This window comes from Pan paniscus, chromosome 4, assembly GCF_029289425.2.
Source record: "Pan paniscus chromosome 4, NHGRI_mPanPan1-v2.0_pri, whole genome shotgun sequence".
Lineage (NCBI taxonomy): Eukaryota > Metazoa > Chordata > Mammalia > Primates > Hominidae > Pan > Pan paniscus.
In genome coordinates, this window is record NC_073253.2 from 88,750,209 (window position 1) to 88,768,526 (window position 18,318).

Below are 18,318 nucleotides of genomic sequence, written 5' to 3' on the forward strand. Positions count from 1 at the left end.
AAAAGCTCCCAGATTAATTTAAAGATACATTCATGTTTGAGATTGTTGATACTAGTCTAATACCTTTAATTTATAAAGGAGACTGAAGCCCAGAGAAGTAAGATGATTTACCCAAGGTGGCCAAGAAAGTAAGTATAATTGTTAGTAAGACCCAGTTCCATAGCACAATATTTTTTCTAATAGGGAAAAGGCTCCTCTTGATCTGCCTGTATGCAAACCAGGATTTGACTCTTATATTTACTAATCATAGCATGTCTCCACATAGCTGAGAGAGTTCATAAGCATGTCTGTTACATTTCTTTAGTATATGGTGAAGATTATGAAAATGAAAATAGCAGAGAAGCAAGGAAAAGGTTGAAGAGGTAGGGTTTTTATAAATGTGAAGTAACGGTCACAATTGTATGATTTCAAATAAAAAAATAAGATTGTATACAGAAAACAAATCTAAGTAAATATTGAATCTTCATTAGTACACTATTTACTTTGTAAATTAACCTCTTCTAGATTAACAGAGTGGTAATTGCTGATGAAAGAGGATTAAATGTAAACATTGACAATTAACAGATACATTTTCTAAACTTTTTTCTTTCCAAAGGAGAATGTATTGTATTTAATGCAATATAATTCAATGCATTTTACTATGGAACTTTGTGATTTTTGCATACTCAATGAAACATACATATTTATCATAAGAGGGAGTATGGACACTGACATGGTAAGGAGAGTGAAGAACTCTGCAAATATTAACATGCTCACTGTTGAAAAGCATTCATTAGCATTATTGGACAAATGAATCTCTTATTAAAGATGATATTGTTAATAACGCCATCAGAATTCAGTGTTGTCTGAGTCATATGACTGGAAGGCTCAGAGTGTCTAAAAGTTCCCTTCTCTTTTGGTGACTTCTAAATGTATCTCTGGGAAAGCTGAGTCTGTGTTAATGCCTGCTTAATCGCAACAAGGTCATTTTTAATGAACAGAAGTTAATTAGGCCCAAATGTATTTATTTTGGTGCAAAGGGTGCTATCACATTTGAATAATCTTAGACTATTGGGCACAGAAAGAAAAAATTAGAAGTGTAACTCACTAACAATGTCAATCTAGGATTTTTAATAAAAGAAATACCACTGAGAGGAAAAGGAAAAAAATGAAAGGCCTAAAAATTATTCAAGGTGGAAGAAGAATAGAAATTTGCAGAATGAGCACAAGAAAATTATAAACTAGAAACAGAATATCTATAGTAATTAAAATGATTATGGAAGGCAATTGAATGTGAATGTTAAATAGATTCCAAAACATCACTAAGAGAATGTTGATGTATTGATTAAACAGACACACACACACACACACACACGTGCACTCACACACACAGAAGGTTGAAATAGAAACACATTAGTAGTCTCAGTTAATCCATATGTTGGCCAAAAACCTTAATCTGAGTCAACTTATTGAGTCAATAAGATGTTAATGACAAATCTCATTAACATCTACATATAGTGGTTTTAATTTCAATTAAAATTATTCAGAATTCTTTAATTACATTATTACAAAATTTCTATGATGTAATCTCCAATTAAGTAGTGTTGCTCTGAAATGCACCAGCAATGTATCTAATTAGTTTTACTCTAAACTCTGTCATTGCAAGTATTTAAAACCACCCTATTCTGTGATTAAGTGGAAATACAAGAAAAAATATTATCTTATATGAAGATGTTTAAAATAATTTAAAATTGGATTTAGGACCAAGAATATAGTGAGGTATAATGTCATGAAACATGATTGCATTTCTAATTAAGAAGTGCTCTAAGTTGGTTTATTTTGGTAAATTCAAGCATATCAATTAACTTTTTGTTAATAGTTTCCTCATATTTAAAATGAGTAGAAGAAAAAATTTTGAGTCCGTTACAGTTAATAAATTGTTACAATTATTCTAGTTACATAGTAAGCTATTTCAAATGAGTCACTGTTCCTTTAACCAAGCATATATATTTTTTTCATTTTTATTGATACAAATTTGTCAAGAAATTATGACTATATTATGTAAGAAAATTTATTTATGACCTTTTATTAACCATTCTTAAGAGAGTAACATATTGAGTTTCTTAGAAAAACTCAACATTAATAGTAAATTAGGAAAGAAAATAATCAGTATAAATTTACCTAGCACGTTACTCTCTGCAGATATGTGATTATTTGTTGCTCTACAAAATAACAAGGTGACATTTATGACTCCTAAATCAATCCCATGTTAGAAAATAATTTTCCTTGTAAATCTAGATATAGAACAGGGCTGAATTCTCAAATGCATACTAAGACTTCGAAACTTTATCTAGTTATGTATTTTTTATTTACGACAAGAGATACAGTATAGGGGCAAAGCATATATTTAAATCTAAAGTGTAGATTTTATACCTCTGTTAATACATGTGAATTCATGCATTTATAACATTTTTATCAAAGAGCCCTTATGACTAACACTCTATGCATGTCACTTTGGTGATATGACATATATTCTACGCTTACATGATAGTAAGAGACACAAGAAATATAATTGCATTTCAATAAAAAATAGCATTCAAGTGACAAGGAGTTCCTATTGAAATAGGTGATAACATGTAAAGAAGGAGACAACACTGTTGGCAAAAATGACCAGGACAGACAAGAGAAAGATTCTTGAACTTAGTCTTAAAGGATATACATGCCTGAATAGGGGATAATAAACAGAGTTCATGTTAAATGTAGGAAGGACATTGCTGTACAATGAATGTTTGAGTTTCCTCCAAAATTCATATGTTGAAATCTAATTCCCAGTGTGATGGTATTTGGAGATGGAGCCTGTGGGAATTAATTAGATCTTGGTTGGGGCCTTCATGATTGGAATTAGTGCCTTTTTATAGAGGGAGCTAGCTTCCTTGCTCCTTCTGGCCATATGAGGACACAGTGAAAACATGCTATCTATGGGCCAGAAAGTGGGCTCTCACCAGACCCTGAATCTGCTGAAACCTTGATCTTCTACTTCCCAGACTCCACAACTGTGAGAAAGGAATTTCTGTTGTTTATAGGCGACCCAGTCTACAGTGTTTTGCTATACATGCCTGAAGGGACTGAGATAAATATTCTAGAAAGAACAAGCATTCAGAGGCAGAAAAGTCCAAGATGTTGACATTTTAACGTAGTTAACAGTATAGACTTGACTCAGCTAGCCTGGTTTGGAATCATCACTTTGATGGTAATAATATGTATGAACCCTGAAAGAGTCAATCCTTCAAGATGGATCCTAAGTGGCTGAATGGGCCTAAATTCAAAATAGAGCCAAGCAGCCATTTGGTGACTGGAGGCCATACACATACTCTATGTTCTGGGAAAACCCCTACGCCTCACCTAACTTTGGGACTTTCATAGCTACCTATTCCTGTTTGTGCAGCCTGAATCAATCAATAGACTGTGTCCTGCATCTGCAATCAGAACTCAACAAGCATCAGCCAGTCAGAACTAAATAATTTTGCATCCTTCATTTGCATAAGTAAACCAGAGTAAGAACCTGGGCAGAAACTTTCTCTATAAATAAAGACAGTCCTTCTCCTTGTTCTCTTGAATGCACCTTTGTTTTGTACTGAAGGCTGCATTTTCCTGGTCTGCAAACTCTTCACCGAAATAAATTCTTTTTACTTCTCTCTCTCTCTTTCTTTTTTCTTTTTAAGAAGATCCTCTTTAGTGGATTTTTTAATATATTATGGCATAGAGCAAGTTTTTTAACTTCTGTTTTCTCATCTTCACATTGGCAATAATAGCATTTCACTATTATTGTAACTATTTCATGGAGCAGCTTAGAGAGGTGTGCTTATGGAAATGTTTGAATTCTAGGCTAAAGGGCTTAATATTTCATCAAGACTGCCTATTGTTTTAGACGGAGTCTCGCTCTGTCGCCAGGCTGGAGTGCAGCGGCACAATCTCGGCTCACTGCAACCTCTACCTCTCAGGTTCAAGCGACTCTCCTGCCTCAGGCTCCCAAGTAGCTGGGACTACAGGTGCAAGTCACCACGCCCAGCTAATTTGTGTGTGTGTGTGTGTGTGTGTGTTTTTTTTTTTTTGAGACGGAGTCTTGTTCTGTCTCCCAGGCTGGAGTGTGGTGGCGCGATCTCGCCTCACTGAAAGCTCTGCCTCCCGGGTTCACATCATTCTCCTGACTCAGCCTCCCGAGTAGCTGGGACTACAGGCGCGAGACACCACGACCGCCTAATTTTTTGTATTTTTAGTAGAGACGGAGTTTCACCATGTTAGCCAGGATGGTCTCGATCTCCTGACCTCGTGATCCACCTGCCTCAGCCTCCCAAAGTGCTGGGATTACAGACGTGAGCCACCACGCCTGGCCCTAATTTTTGTGTTTTTAGTAGATACGGGGTTTCACCGTGTTGGCCAGGATGGTCTCAATCTCTTGACCTAGTGATCTGCCCGCCTTGGCCTCCCAAAGTGCTGAGTTTACAGGCATGAGCTACCACACCCGGCCCCCAAGTGAACTATGTTTCATATTAACTAGTCATTTTAATTTGGGGCAGTAGATACAAGCCATTAAGGCTGATTATAGCAGCAGGGGTAAAGGAAATAAAGCATGAAATAGTTGAGAAATACTAATAAATAATAATCAACAGCGCTTGGCAACTGGGTATGGAAAATGTGAGAACAACTTAGAGTGAGGACGGATTCCAAAATGTAGAATGAGAATGATGGAAAGAAAAGGCCTTGGACAGAAATAAGGAAGCCATAATGAGGAGCTAGTTTTGACAGCAAAATAAGAAGTTTAGTTTAAAATATTTTGTTAGAAATGACAGCTAAATGGCAGCATATGTACCAGTTTGATTTAGAGAGATGTTTTTGTTGAAATCCAAGTTACTTTCATCACATTTGTTGAAGTTTCGTTATAGACGTGGGTTACTATCCACACAAAACTTAAAAAAAACCTCATTTTCAAGTGCTTACACTTTACACAGAGGAAATTGAGGGCAAGCAAGATGATTTACTAGCAGAGCTAGATCCTCTTAGCCATAAAACCTTAACTTTTTATTCTACCTTATGATTATATGCGAAAAACAAGAGAAAATTATGAAGAACTATGAGAACAATTTCAAAGTATTAGAAAACATGAGCCCTGCATACTTAAAGATAACTTCCTAGTCAAGTGTGCTTGTTGGTTTAAAGAAAAGAAGATTTAAAAAGATAATATAAGGAAGCAATTTCTAAAACATCATGTTATTTAAGTAAACAATTTATAACATATATTTATATCAAACCCTTTATTCTTTATAGGAAGAAACTTAAAATATTTAGATAAATCTGGAATTACAAATAAATCTATTAAGTGGAATAAAGAGTTAAAATGGTCCCACTTCCACACCTACATCTGTATGTGCAAACAATGGCAATGCTTAAAATCTCAATGGAGTAATGGGACGCCTGATTCTGTAGCTCTGTGCCTAGGTCTGCTCATGGATATATTTAAGAAGTTCTGCAGGTGATTGTTAGTCTCCAAGAGTTTTAAGAATCATCTATCCCCAGCTACTCAGGAAGCTGAGGCAGGAGAATTGCTTGAACCCGGGAGGCAGAGGTTGCATTGAGCTGAGATCACACCGCTGTACTCCAGCCTGGGCAACAGAGAGAGACTACGTCTTAAAAAAAAAATCATCTATCCTATAAAGATTAAAGCCTCCCAGATAATCTAGCTATCTAATAGACTCTTACTGAGTCCATATTGGAATGACTATTGTGTGGCAGGCAGAGACCTTACTCCTCAATGCATGGTCCAGCACCATGGTTACCAGGGTTTCATTTAGAATTTGTTAGAAAGCCTGGAGCCCACTAATTAGGCTACAAAATGCTAAGCTCATCAAGCTTCTGCCTCTGTCTGGAATCTTAACTTTTGTCTCCTTGGAATCCAATCTTTTCATAGATTTTCTTTCCCCAGTTATTCTTTAAATCAACCCTTAAGGAATAAAAACTCCTCACTAAACCTATGGTCTATGTTTTTACAGTATCTATCCATTTGCACTTCCCTTCTCAAATATTTCCAGTCTTTCCTCTGACACCTTTGTTATGTGATTAATCTCTTCATCTTCCCCACCCCAGGGAGTATGCTGGGACTCTAAAAAGAGGGAGTCCACAAAAGGTGAGTTGACATTCCCCCAGGGGCTCCACTCCTGAGGAACCACACAGAGACTACAAGGAAAGACAGTTACTACAGAGACTATGTGTAAGACCCATGTGGTCTCACAGAGATGCCTTGGCACCCCTGTGTCCCCAGGGGAAGTTCCTAGCCTAGGGCGGTGGTCAGTTACTATGTAGGGAACCATGAGAGAGTATTCCAGAGGAGAGTGGGAAGCACAAAGGCCCTGAGGCAGAACCATATCTACCAGCCCTGCTGATTCAACAGTGAAGAGGCCAGTGTGCCTGCGGCACATTTAGATGCATTGTCCGCACTGAAGGAAACTCTAGAGGCATGTGAAAGTGAGTCTTGGTGGAAAGAGGCAGATGCAGAATCAGAAATTGACCATAAGCACAGAGCAATTCAGGGAAGGCATTTTTCTGGAGGAAACTTTGGGAGCCCAAGATTCTAGAAGTCTATGGATTTCATGGATTTAGTGGTTTCAGTTATACTCACAGCAGTATTACAATTTTTACATAACTTACTCAAAGGCATAGCTACTTACAGCAAAGGATATACTTTATTGGAAAGTAGATGTGGCTCTGGTAAGAAGACAGTTTTTTGTAGCCAGAGCCAAGTAAAATTCTGACTAACTGGAGGAGGCACAGAGACTAGGGAAGTTTGATCATTAACACTTAGCCCCAGCCTCTGCCCTACAGGCCTCATTGGCTTTTAAGGCAAAGGTTGAAATTACTTTGTAAGTGCCACAGTCATCCATACCTAACTTCCAGGTCTCAGGGGTCAGATTTCCAGCCAGACCTTAGAAGAGCTTTTCAGGTTAATAAAGGATCCCTGAAGTGATAGGAGTGCCTTCTCATCTGCATGTCTGCCGTGTCCCCCTGTGCAGATTGCACTGCCTTCTATGCCGGGTTTTTAGTGAGGGGCCTTTATGGTTTATGTCTAGAATTCATGGCTCTAAGAAAAACATTGAAAAAGATGGAAAATGAATGTTTCTCCTTGGGGTTTTAACAGTTTTAATTTAAATAGAGTGTCACCAAAATTTCAAAAGCAATTATCTCTGTTCTGTTGTTTAGCCATGTTTTTATCATTCAAGTCTAAAATAACGAGGCCAAAGAGTCTCTTGTAGATTTCCCAGGACCCTCATCCAACCCAAGTCCCTAAGCTCTATCTAGAATTTTTAGATAGCGAGAAAGTCAGGCTGTCTCCAGGCATCCCTTCATGTTGGCTAAACAGAATGCAGCAACTTTGGAGTTGAGGATTGGGCTTAAAGAACTAACAAGGGCTAGTGGGAACAAAACAATAGTACAGCCTCAGTTAGAAGTGAAGTATGCAGAGGAAAAGGAAAAGGAAGAGTTGTCTTGTCTATAGGAAAAATAAACTATACTCTCTGTACTCCCTACACTATCCTCTCACTCTCAATACTTCACTTCTGACACCAGATGTGTAGGGTTTTTCTCACACCATCAATCCTCCTACCAGCCATGCAGACTCAACAGTAAAATAAAATTAAATTGTAAGATGCCAGCTCCATGTCTTACAATTCAATTTAATTTTGATAGCAATCAAAGCTAGTCAGACCCCACAGGTTAAGCACTCAGTCTTGCAAGATTTCTCCTCTCCCACTTCAAGTCCCAGTTACAAGTAGTAGTGTATTTGTTAGTTCTTGCATTTCTATGAAGAAATACCTGAGGCTGGGTAATTTCTAAAGAAAAGAGGTTTAATTGGCTCACAGCTCTGCAGGCTGTACAGGAAGCACAGCAGATTCCAGGGAGGCCTCAGGAAACTTACAATTATGGTAGAAGGTGGAGGGGAAGCAGGGACATCTTACATGCCTGGAGCAGGAGGAAGAGAGGTGGGAGCGGCCACGCACTTTCAAACAACCAGATATCATGAGAACTCTATTATGGTGATGTGGTTTGACTGTGTTCCCACCCAAATCTTATCTTGAATTTCCATGTGTTGTGGGAGGGACTCAGCGGGAGGTAATTGAATCACGGGGGCGGATCTATCCCATGCCATTCTCATGATAGTGAATAAGTCTCAGGGGATCTGATGGTTTTAAAAAGGAGAGTTTCCCTGCACAAGCTCTCTTCTCTTGTCTGCCACCATGTGAGACGTGCCTTTCATCTTCTGCCACAGTTGTGAGGCATCGATAGCCAAGAGGAACAGTAAGTCCAATAAACCTCTTTTTTTTTTTTTGTACATTACCCAGTCTTGGGTATGTCTTTATCAGCAGCATGAAAACAGACTAATACACACAGGAAGAGAACCAAAGGGGAAATTTGCTTCCATGATCTAATTACCTCCCACCAGTCTCCACTTCCAACATTGGGGTTTACAATTCAACATGATATTTGGGTGGGGACACAGATCCAAACCATATTAATAGATTTACAGATTATCCACAACTTCTGTCTAACTTGGCTACAAATCAGAGTTGCCTGGGATCTTCTTCTCATGCTCAATAATTTTCTAGGGCATCTCACAAAGCTCAGAGAAATGCTTACATACATTCATTGGTTTATTATAAAGAATTTTACTAAGAATACAGGCGAACAGCCAGATAAAGAGACTAATAGGGCAAGGTATATAGAAAGGCCCTCAGAGCATCTATGGCCTCTCCAGGTATACTACCCTTCAGGCACCTCCATGTGTTTAGCAACCTGGAAGCTCTCCAAATTCTATGCTTCTTAGTTTTTATGGAAGCTTCATTAGGTCAACATGATTGACTAAATCATTGGCCATTGCGATGAACTCAACCTTCATCCCTTCTTTCCTCCCCAGAGGTGGGGGAAGGAGGGTGACACTTCCAATCCTCTAATTACACAGGTGGTTCCCTTGACAACCAGCCCCCATCCTAAGGCTATCCCGGAGCTTCCAGTCAGGAGCCAACTCATTAGCATTAGGGGCTGTGTGTTAGGAAGTGAAAATAACACCAAAGTTATTATAAATCAAAATATCACATTCTACATTTTTCCATTTGCCTTTTTGTAGTATATGTTGGTATCATTTCTGAGCAATCAAAGATTATAGGTAGAGAGAAAGACATTGACAGGTAATGCAAAAAACATGAAATCTTACATTGTTTAACCTGCAATTTTTCTATCACTTGATTTAGGGTTTTGCTATTTTTATAAAGGCAGTCTCGAAAATCCTGTACATTTTATTTACAATACTAAAAAGCCTTCCCAGACATATTTTCATCACATTTGTCCCCCTTGATGATTTCAGTGGAGGGAATATAATACATTTAGTTAGCACTTTACTGGAGAGCTATTTAGGGTGAACATATGAAGGTATGTATAATATGCTAACCAGCATGATTAGACATACTTTAAAAGTTATTCAGCATTATATCAATCATTTGATTATAGAATAAATAGTAGATGTGCACACACACATTTTTTTTTTCAAATTCAATCTGTGTATATATGTTCTATATTGTTACCTTTGGCAAGATTCTTAACATGTCTGAAAATTCCTGTGAATATTTGCCTATTTAGATGTTATGCATCTATTAATTGTAACTAATTTTAAAAATAAGAGTATAGTGATTGCATCTCATGTCATGTAGTGTTTGGCATGTGGTAGGTTACTTAACAAATGTATCTTGTTTACATGGAGAAATGTATAAATAACATGATTTTTAGTTGAAAGATATCTGGCAGAAACCTGGGAACCAAACACATATTTAATCAAGGTAAATTTTTTAAATCAAACATATTCTAATTCATGTTTCATTAAAAAGCTTATATAAATATGGCAAAATATATGTTAAATTAAATGATGTTATATATATCGTATGTATGCTTTGCTAGCGATTAAAAATAAACTTAACTAAAACTTATTGTGATCCTATTATGTATGGGATATTTACATGTCACATTTACTCTTCACAGCAATCTTTGTCCACATATAACAAGTAAGAAAAATTGAGGCTCAAATATGTCAAGAGACTTTCATAAGGTCATTGAATTTATAAAAGGGTGAGCTAGGATATGAGCCCAGTTTGCTTAGATGTCAAGTTAATGACATTGTATTGATGTCAAAATGATTTTGATTTTTAACAAAGCAACATGGATAAAATGCAACACAAGAATGCCATACGATGCCAGGCATGGTGGCTCACACCTGTAATCCCAGCATTTTGGGTGGCCGAGGCAGGCAGATCACTTCAGGTCAGGAGTTCAAGACCAGCCTGGCCAACGTGGTGAAACCCCATCTCTACTAAAAATACAAAAATTAGCCAGGTGTGGTGGTGGGCACCTGTAATCCAAGCTACCTGGGAGGCTGAGGCAGGAGAATTGCTTGAGCCTGGGAGGTGGAAGTTGCAGCTGTGAGCAGAGATCATGACACTGCACTCCAGCCTGGAGTCTCAAAAAAACAAACAACAACTCAAAAAAACAAACAAACAACAACAACAACAAAAGAATGTGTAGCCATAGTGGATTCACACTGGGAATGCACAATAGGTATAGTTTACCCAAGACTTATATGTACCTGTTTAATTGGGAACAAGCTCACACATTAACTAAACATTTCTAACTCTCATATCTAATTTCAAAGGAGTTTAACTGTATCTATTCTCATATAATATTAATGAAATGGCCAATAATTAATCTAACAAATCTTTGTGGAGTTCCTATCAATCATATGCGTAAACTGAGAATACAGCACCAAATGAAACATGGTTTCTGGGTTCAAGGACCTCATGGGCCACAATGAAGACAGACGGTATTCAAATTTTCCTAATAAATTTCTCATGAAAGATTAGGTAACTAGATAAATAGATCGACAGATCAATAGATGGATGAAGATAAAATAATACAAATGTAAGTATTTTATTTCCATGTATACATAAATATATTTCACAGATAATCAAGTCATTCCAACCTTACTGAGTTTCCTAATCAATCACACCTAACGTAATTTAATGTTATACATTTGGTATTTTCATCTATTTGGTGAAACTATTTGAAGTATTTTTAACTATTAGCTCTTGAATTCATCACATAGGAAGCAACTGCTTTTGTTTTATTTCTAATTGACACATACCATTGCCATCTTTATGGAGAAACATTTTGGTTCTAAACTGATATTGAATTCATTATTATCGTAACCCAATATTTTTAAGCAATATTTGCTTCAAGATTGCTAAAACCTTTTCACAAGTCACACTTCATAACCCTTCAATATTTTGAAAATTCCCTACTGCTGAAAAAAATTAAACCAGAAACATTTGTATTACTTCAGGGTACTCTCTACCTTAATGCTAACCACCTAGAGGTTTACAATTTAAAAAAAAAAAAACCCACTTCATTCCATTCAGCTATTCTGCTGTGTTTGTTCTTTGTTATTGATTCTTTACAAATGTATTTGGTTAATACCTTGGCACTGCCCTGTTGGTAGATAATTGTTAGAGATAACACTTACATAACTCAAGTATAATATTTTAGCTTTAACCCAAACAGATAATACAACTGATTTGCTTTCAAAAAGATACCCGTTTTATGGCTTTTCCAGTGGTGGAGATGGTTTTGCAGCAACAATTTCCTACCATTGTACCAGTTTCTTTTTTGTAGGTTTGTAAGTGTGCAAGCAAAATAAATATGAAAACAGAAATTGTGGCTGTGAAATACTTTATTTGTCTTCAGATTGGTCTGGCTTATACATGGATTGAACCTCAGTTAGGGCAGCACCATCTTCTATGAAATTCACTGTGACAGTATCACGTCTTAAGTAACCGTATCCTCAAGATATTTCATTTCTCTTGAGCCCTGCATATCCTGAGGATCTAGTCATTATCCACCAGTCTTTTTATATAGGTTCTTGAGCAAATGTTTATGTAATCATGCATTTGTATTGAGAATTATTGGAAAGCCATGAAAGTGAAAGTAGAAAGACCATTTCGAAGATAATTGTGAAAATTCAGAGGACAGATAGCAAAAGCCTCCCTGTCTTAGTTTGTGCTGCTGTAAGAATATGCTTGATACTGGGTAATTCCTGAAAGACAGAATTTTTTTTCTGACAATTCCAGAGGCTGGGAAGTTTAAGATCAAGGTGCCAACAGGTTCAGTATCTGGTTAGGGATGCTGTCTGCATCCAAGGTAACATCACCTATCACTGGGGAGCCACTTGATCTTCTTCCCTTGGTGACAAGCAAAAATATCTAGAGAACCATACGGCAATAAAAGAAAAATGCAATTATTTCTCAGGAAATACTGCTTTAAAGGTAATTTGAAATATTGCTGTGACTTTGAAGAGCATGAAGACAAATTATTCCATGTGGGAGGTTTGCTACACAGCAAATGAGAGCACAGATACTTTTAAGATGAATCGCCTTAACATATTTAGTGGATTATCCTTCAATAATGAAGAGCTACTTCTATGGGGGCACTAAAAGATTATCTATCTATCTATCTATCTATCTATCTATCATCTATCTATCATCTATGTATCTATCATCTATATATCTATGTATCTATCTACCTATCATCTATCATCTATCTATCATCTGTCTATCATCTATCCATCTATCTATCATCTATCTATAATTTATCTATCTCCTATCTATAAATCTATCTATCTATCTATATCAGAGGTACAAAACATCTCAGTAATAAACAACTTAACAACTTTTATAAATACTGTATGTTAGAAGAAAATTGTACACATATAACCACTGGTGGAGGGCCTACATGACATAAATTTTTTAAAAGAAAAATATATTGAACAAATATTATATATAGCAAGAAGGTATTGTTCTCCTATCTGGTGCTAGAGACATTCTATAGCTTTTATGTTGTCAAAATATATAGATATAGATAATTTCATATTTAGTATGAATCATATTTTGGATAATATACTATAATCAGACATTATATCTTAGTTTAACAAGAAACTTCTTTTATGTTAGCTGATGGGTTTTACGTATTAGACAATGCTTTGTCAAATGCTAAAATAGTAGATCTATTTCCATACCCTGAAGGTCAGTAATTTGAACTTAGTAGGATAAATTGAGGGAAGATGTTGTAGAGCTAAGAATACTCTATGGAACATCTTATATATCTCATTCTCTGAGATCCACCTGGTAACAGCACAGTTTTTGAGCCAGAGAAGTAAAAGTATGCTGTAGACATGTTGTTAAGGTTGACATATGACTATTTTTGAATGACTTTAAAGCCATTTCAAATCACTTCAAAAGTGAATGTGAAGTTCTTTTGCTGACATTAAGATAGATTGATGGTCATACCTTTGGACATATAAGTGAATGCAAATTGGAGAGGTCATTTGAAATCTCACTTGCAAAACAGGTATAGCAATAGCTATCCTGCAGTTTTTACTTTAAACGATTCATCAGTAATCAGTACTACTTTTTTTACTGTGATGATCTAAGGTTGACTTTGTTCCTTCTTTCCTTCCTTCCCATTTGCCTTTCTTTGCTCTTTCCTTATCTGCCTTCGTTTTTTTCTTCTATCATCCTCCACACTTTAGTAAATGATAATGATTAATTCTAAAAAGATCCAGATGGAAATTCCTGTGAACAAAGAGTGGTAGGTTGCATGATGCTTTTCCTACAACCACCCCCACCCACAAATGGGCATGGCCTCATCCGTGAAACCTGTTAATATGTTAACCTTGCATGCCGAAAGGGGCTTTGCAGAGATAATTAAGGTAAAGGTCCTGAGATGGGAGGATTATCCTGAAGTATCCTGGTGGGCGCGGTGTAGACACTAGGGTTTATGTAAGATGGAGGCAAGAAGCTCAAGTCAGAGAGAAAAAGATATGGTGACGAAAGCAGAGGCTGGACTGCTGGGAGGAAGGAAGGCTTACAAGGGCAAGAATGCAGGAAGCCTCTAGAAGCAGAAAAAGGCAAGGAAACAGGTTTTCTCCTGCAGCCTCCAGAAGAATCTGGCCCTGTGAAAACCTTGATTTTAGAACTTCTATCTTCCAGAATTGTAACATAATCTATTTGTGTTGTTTTAAGCTGCAAAAGTGTGACAATTTGTTAGGGCAGCAACAGGAAAGTAATACTGGGAACAACATATGCAACTGCATGAAAGTGTCGACCTTAGTAAAGGGACATGTGAAGAAATGTAGCTAGAACATCGAATGGATGCAGAAAAATACCAAGTTATTAGGCACAATTTACTCCATTTTTTTTTTTGACCTGGTTAGGTACCTCTGCTTTGGGTTCTCATACGCAATTTTCAGACCTGTTTTATTTAACTGATTGTTTTTCTGTTTCCTCTGATCTGTAAATTTACTGTGGACAAAGATCCGTGCTGTTTTGCTCACTGGTAGATTTCTGGCACCCAGCACAGGCCCTCAATTATGATATTCGTTAATGATTGAAATGACTTATAAGTAGTTTGTTCTCAGAGAGGGGTCCAAATATTTATATGACATGTCTGAAAAAAAAAGAGTGTAATTTTTTACAACAGATAGTTTTCTCTTAATGACAGCAGGATAATTTTGATTTTTCCAGTGAAAGTTTTCTCAGGGAAATCTAGTTTAAAACAGTCTAGGTCAGGTGCTGTGGCTCATGCCTGTAATCCCAGCACTTTAGGAGGCTGAGTCTGGAGGATTTCTTGAGGCCAGGATTTTGAGGCTGCAGTGAGCCATGATTGGGCCAGTCCATTTCATCAAGGGCAAAGAGTGAGACTCTGTCTCAAAAATAAAGAAATAAATAAAATAAGAGAATAAAGAAGAGTCTAGTTTGTAAATTACTTAATGTTTCATGGTTTCTTCCTTTTCTGAAGTCCTTCCTTCTTGGTTCTCCTTTCCCAAGTGGCATCTGGGCCTTTGGGTTTCCTCATAATATTGGGGAAGTGCTAAGCTGTCTCATGCTGTCCCCTAGAAGCTCTCTGTAACCACGATGGAAGGGTTCAGGGTTTAGCTCCTGTAACAGCAAGCCTGTTTGCTCTTCATGACTGATGCTTAGTGGTTCTGCTGCAATGACTCACTATGGCTGCTATGAGTGCAACTCCGCTTCCACAGCCCAAAGTTAGGCCCTCTTTGTCCTTGTGTCTATCTACTCATCGGATCCTTCCTAGTGGAGAACTCCCCTTCCACATCATTATTCTTCCATCTAGCTTTCTCAGTTTCTGGTTTTGCCCTGGTTGGGTATATGGGAAAGTTATGATCATCCATATGTTGTGTGTTGTCAGTGAAGAACCAGCAGAAATATCTCAGGTCCATCTGTATAAGTACTGTCATCGGAATCAATATTCCTACATCCAGGCATTCCATTAGACTAATTGTCAGGGAAACTAGAATTTGCTTAGAAGGGCACAGACTTTCAGCATTGCAGGGATGGGAGAAATCAGCCTTGTAGTCTTATAAGCAATTGCTCTTTCAAACTAACTCTTTGCCAGATCCAGAAATAAAGACAGCATTTATATTTACATTATGCCTTTTCTTTCCTTCCTCTTCCATCTTCTTTCTGTAACAAAAAAAAAATAGATAAGCATTTACCTTTTATTTTTCAGCAAAACACTCTCTAAAGCCTTTCCAGCTGCTTTATAGACTAAAACAGCAAACAAAACAAAGCAAAACAAACAACAAAACCAACAACAAAACTCTCAGTGATCTTAGACAATTAGGCTTGGATCTTAACGTGAAAATTCCATTTTGGGTGAGAAATGTCTTTACCAAAGAACCGTAAAACATCAAGATCATTTGTTGGAACCTATTTTCTCACCTGTACTTTTAATACTCAACCCCGACACTATTTTGATGTTCACAGAGAAGCATTAACTTCCTCATAATCAATCAAATTCAGCCATCCCCATGAGGCATACCTTTTATCTGATGAGTTAAAAAGCCTTAAATCAGTTAGGAACTAGGAATTACCTGAAACACAAATGTTTTGATTTAACATCTTTCTCCTACACAAACTTTATTTCGAAGGTGGTTGAAAGCCCTTGAAGGTTATTAAGCAGGTGACTGACATGGTCATAACTGTAGGTTCAAAATCACTGGCAGTAGATTGAAAGGAGTTACTGGGTCAGGATAAGCCTAGAGATGGAAGTCCATTCCATGCTAGATCTAGAATGCAAGTGGGAAGCAAGAGTGCTGTGACCTAAGACAATGATCTGAAGATAGAGAGAAGAAGGTAACATTGAGATAATTTTATAAAAATGAAATGACTCATTGGATGTGGCAGAAAAAGAGCAGCAGAAGAGTCTATTGTAATTCCTTGGCTTTTGTGCCATTTAATGACACAGAAAATGGAAGAAAAAGAGCAGATTTTAAGAATCAGGCCGGGCGCAGTCGCTCACGCCTGTAATCCCAGCACTTTGGGAAGCAAAGGCCGGTGAATCACGAGGTCAGTAGATCAAGACCATCCTGGCTAACACGGTGAAACCCCGTCTCTACTAAAAATACAAAAAATATAGCGGGGCGTGGTGGCGGGTGCTTGTAGTCCCAGCTACTCAGGAGGCTGAGGCAGGAGAATGGCGTGAATCCAGAAGGGTGAGGGTGCAGTGAGCTGAGATCGCGCCACTGCACTCCAGCCATCTCAAAAAAAAGAAAAAAAAAAAAAAAGAATACAATTATCCAGTCTCCTTTGGACATGTAGATTATTAACGACATAGGAATTCAGATTTAGACTCAGAAATGGAGTCTCAGCAGGAGATATGAAGACTTGGGAAATGTAAGTGTATGGAGAAGACAGTTTTAAATTCAGGCACACCATTCATAGAAAACCTGATTTTTCAATATTTTATGAATAAAATCAATTTTACTTTAATATAGCATAAATATAAATTTCTAAATGGCAGTAGTCAACAAGCAAACATATTAGACGTATATTTTCCATATGTTGGAAAATATTTTTATATAGGCATAGATCACTATGGACACAGTTATTTGCCACTTTTTATACATTTATTTTTCTTTGCATAACTTTCATAGCTCTAGACTTCTCTGGATTTTTTAATTCCTCATCTTCAACTCATAAGTCCTAAATATTTCTGATGTGGTCTAAGGTAGTTGCCATATGATGGTTTACAAACATGGCTACAAGTTATAGAACTAATAGATACATAGAAATCTATGGAACCCATTCATTTTAAGTGGACTTTTTGCTTCATTTTTTGTGTATAAACCTGGACTGCATGCAGCTCCATTAGCTTCTTGAGTCCTACCTACATAAAAGACATTTTAAATATATTTCTGAAAAGATAAACATTTCTAAAAGTCTTACAGCAAATACTTTTTTGAAAGCATACTAATTAATTAGTAAAAATACATCAAAATGTATGCATGTAAAAGCAAATATACTTTAAATATGATATAAAAAGAAATAAAAGTGCTTGTTTGTAAATTTATGCAATATTTTTAAAATTTAGTTCATATATTGGTATTCAAATATTGGATGGAAAGTAATTTTTCAGCCTTTGATGTTTGTGGCATTCTTTTTAATACTGAACACTTTTAGTAATTGTATAATTAAATAAATACAATATTACTCCTGCTATAATACAATCACCATCATTTTTCATAATATCTTAAAATGGGTGCCTTTATGATTAAGAATCGATCAAAGAAACAAGAAAGAGATCATATACACTTTGTTAGTCAAAAAACTGAAAGGGTATTTTATATTTCAGCTTTAGAGGGAGGCATAATTTGATGACATTTGAATGTTCTCTATATTTAGGACTTTGTCATGAAAATTGCCCTATTTTGTATGCACATTAATGTTCTTTCAGAGAAAATGTACAATATTCCTGGATAAGTTCCCAGGTGCTGTTAAATAAGTTCATTCTGACTCATAATTTGTACATCATTCTCTCACATGGTGCTATTTGTGTTATTGATGGGCCTATGCATTCTCAGTTGCAGGCTTCCTGTCTTTGTAAATTCTTTAGATGATCCTGCTTGTAATTACCTTGTGCTGGGCCCTTTCGCTGTTACCTAAAGAAAGTTTTATAAATCACATTATGCATGCAGAACAGCAGTGCTGTGTGTGGATTCTATTCTTGTTCCATGTCTGAGGCCTCAACTGAATGTTGCAAAGGAGCAAAACAAATGGACAGTGACCCATCTATCTCCATTTCCTTCTGAAGGTGACATCAGTGGATCTTTTTGATATTATTTAATAACCTTCCAAGACTAACCTCATTGTTTAGAGATACATTTGTCCGTGTCTTATT

The 18,318-nt window shown here is 36.7% G+C and overlaps 1 long non-coding RNA gene across 1 annotated transcript in view; it reads right to left on the reverse strand.

Moving 5' to 3' along the window:
- Nucleotides 1-11,779: 11,779 nt before the first annotated feature.
- LOC134730444 (uncharacterized) overlaps nt 11,780-18,318 on the reverse strand; it is a 44,687-nt gene continuing 38,148 nt past the window's right edge. The window contains exon 5 of the long non-coding RNA XR_010112209.1: nt 11,780-15,602. This is a non-coding gene — a long non-coding RNA (uncharacterized LOC134730444). The remainder of the gene's footprint in view (nt 15,603-18,318) is intronic.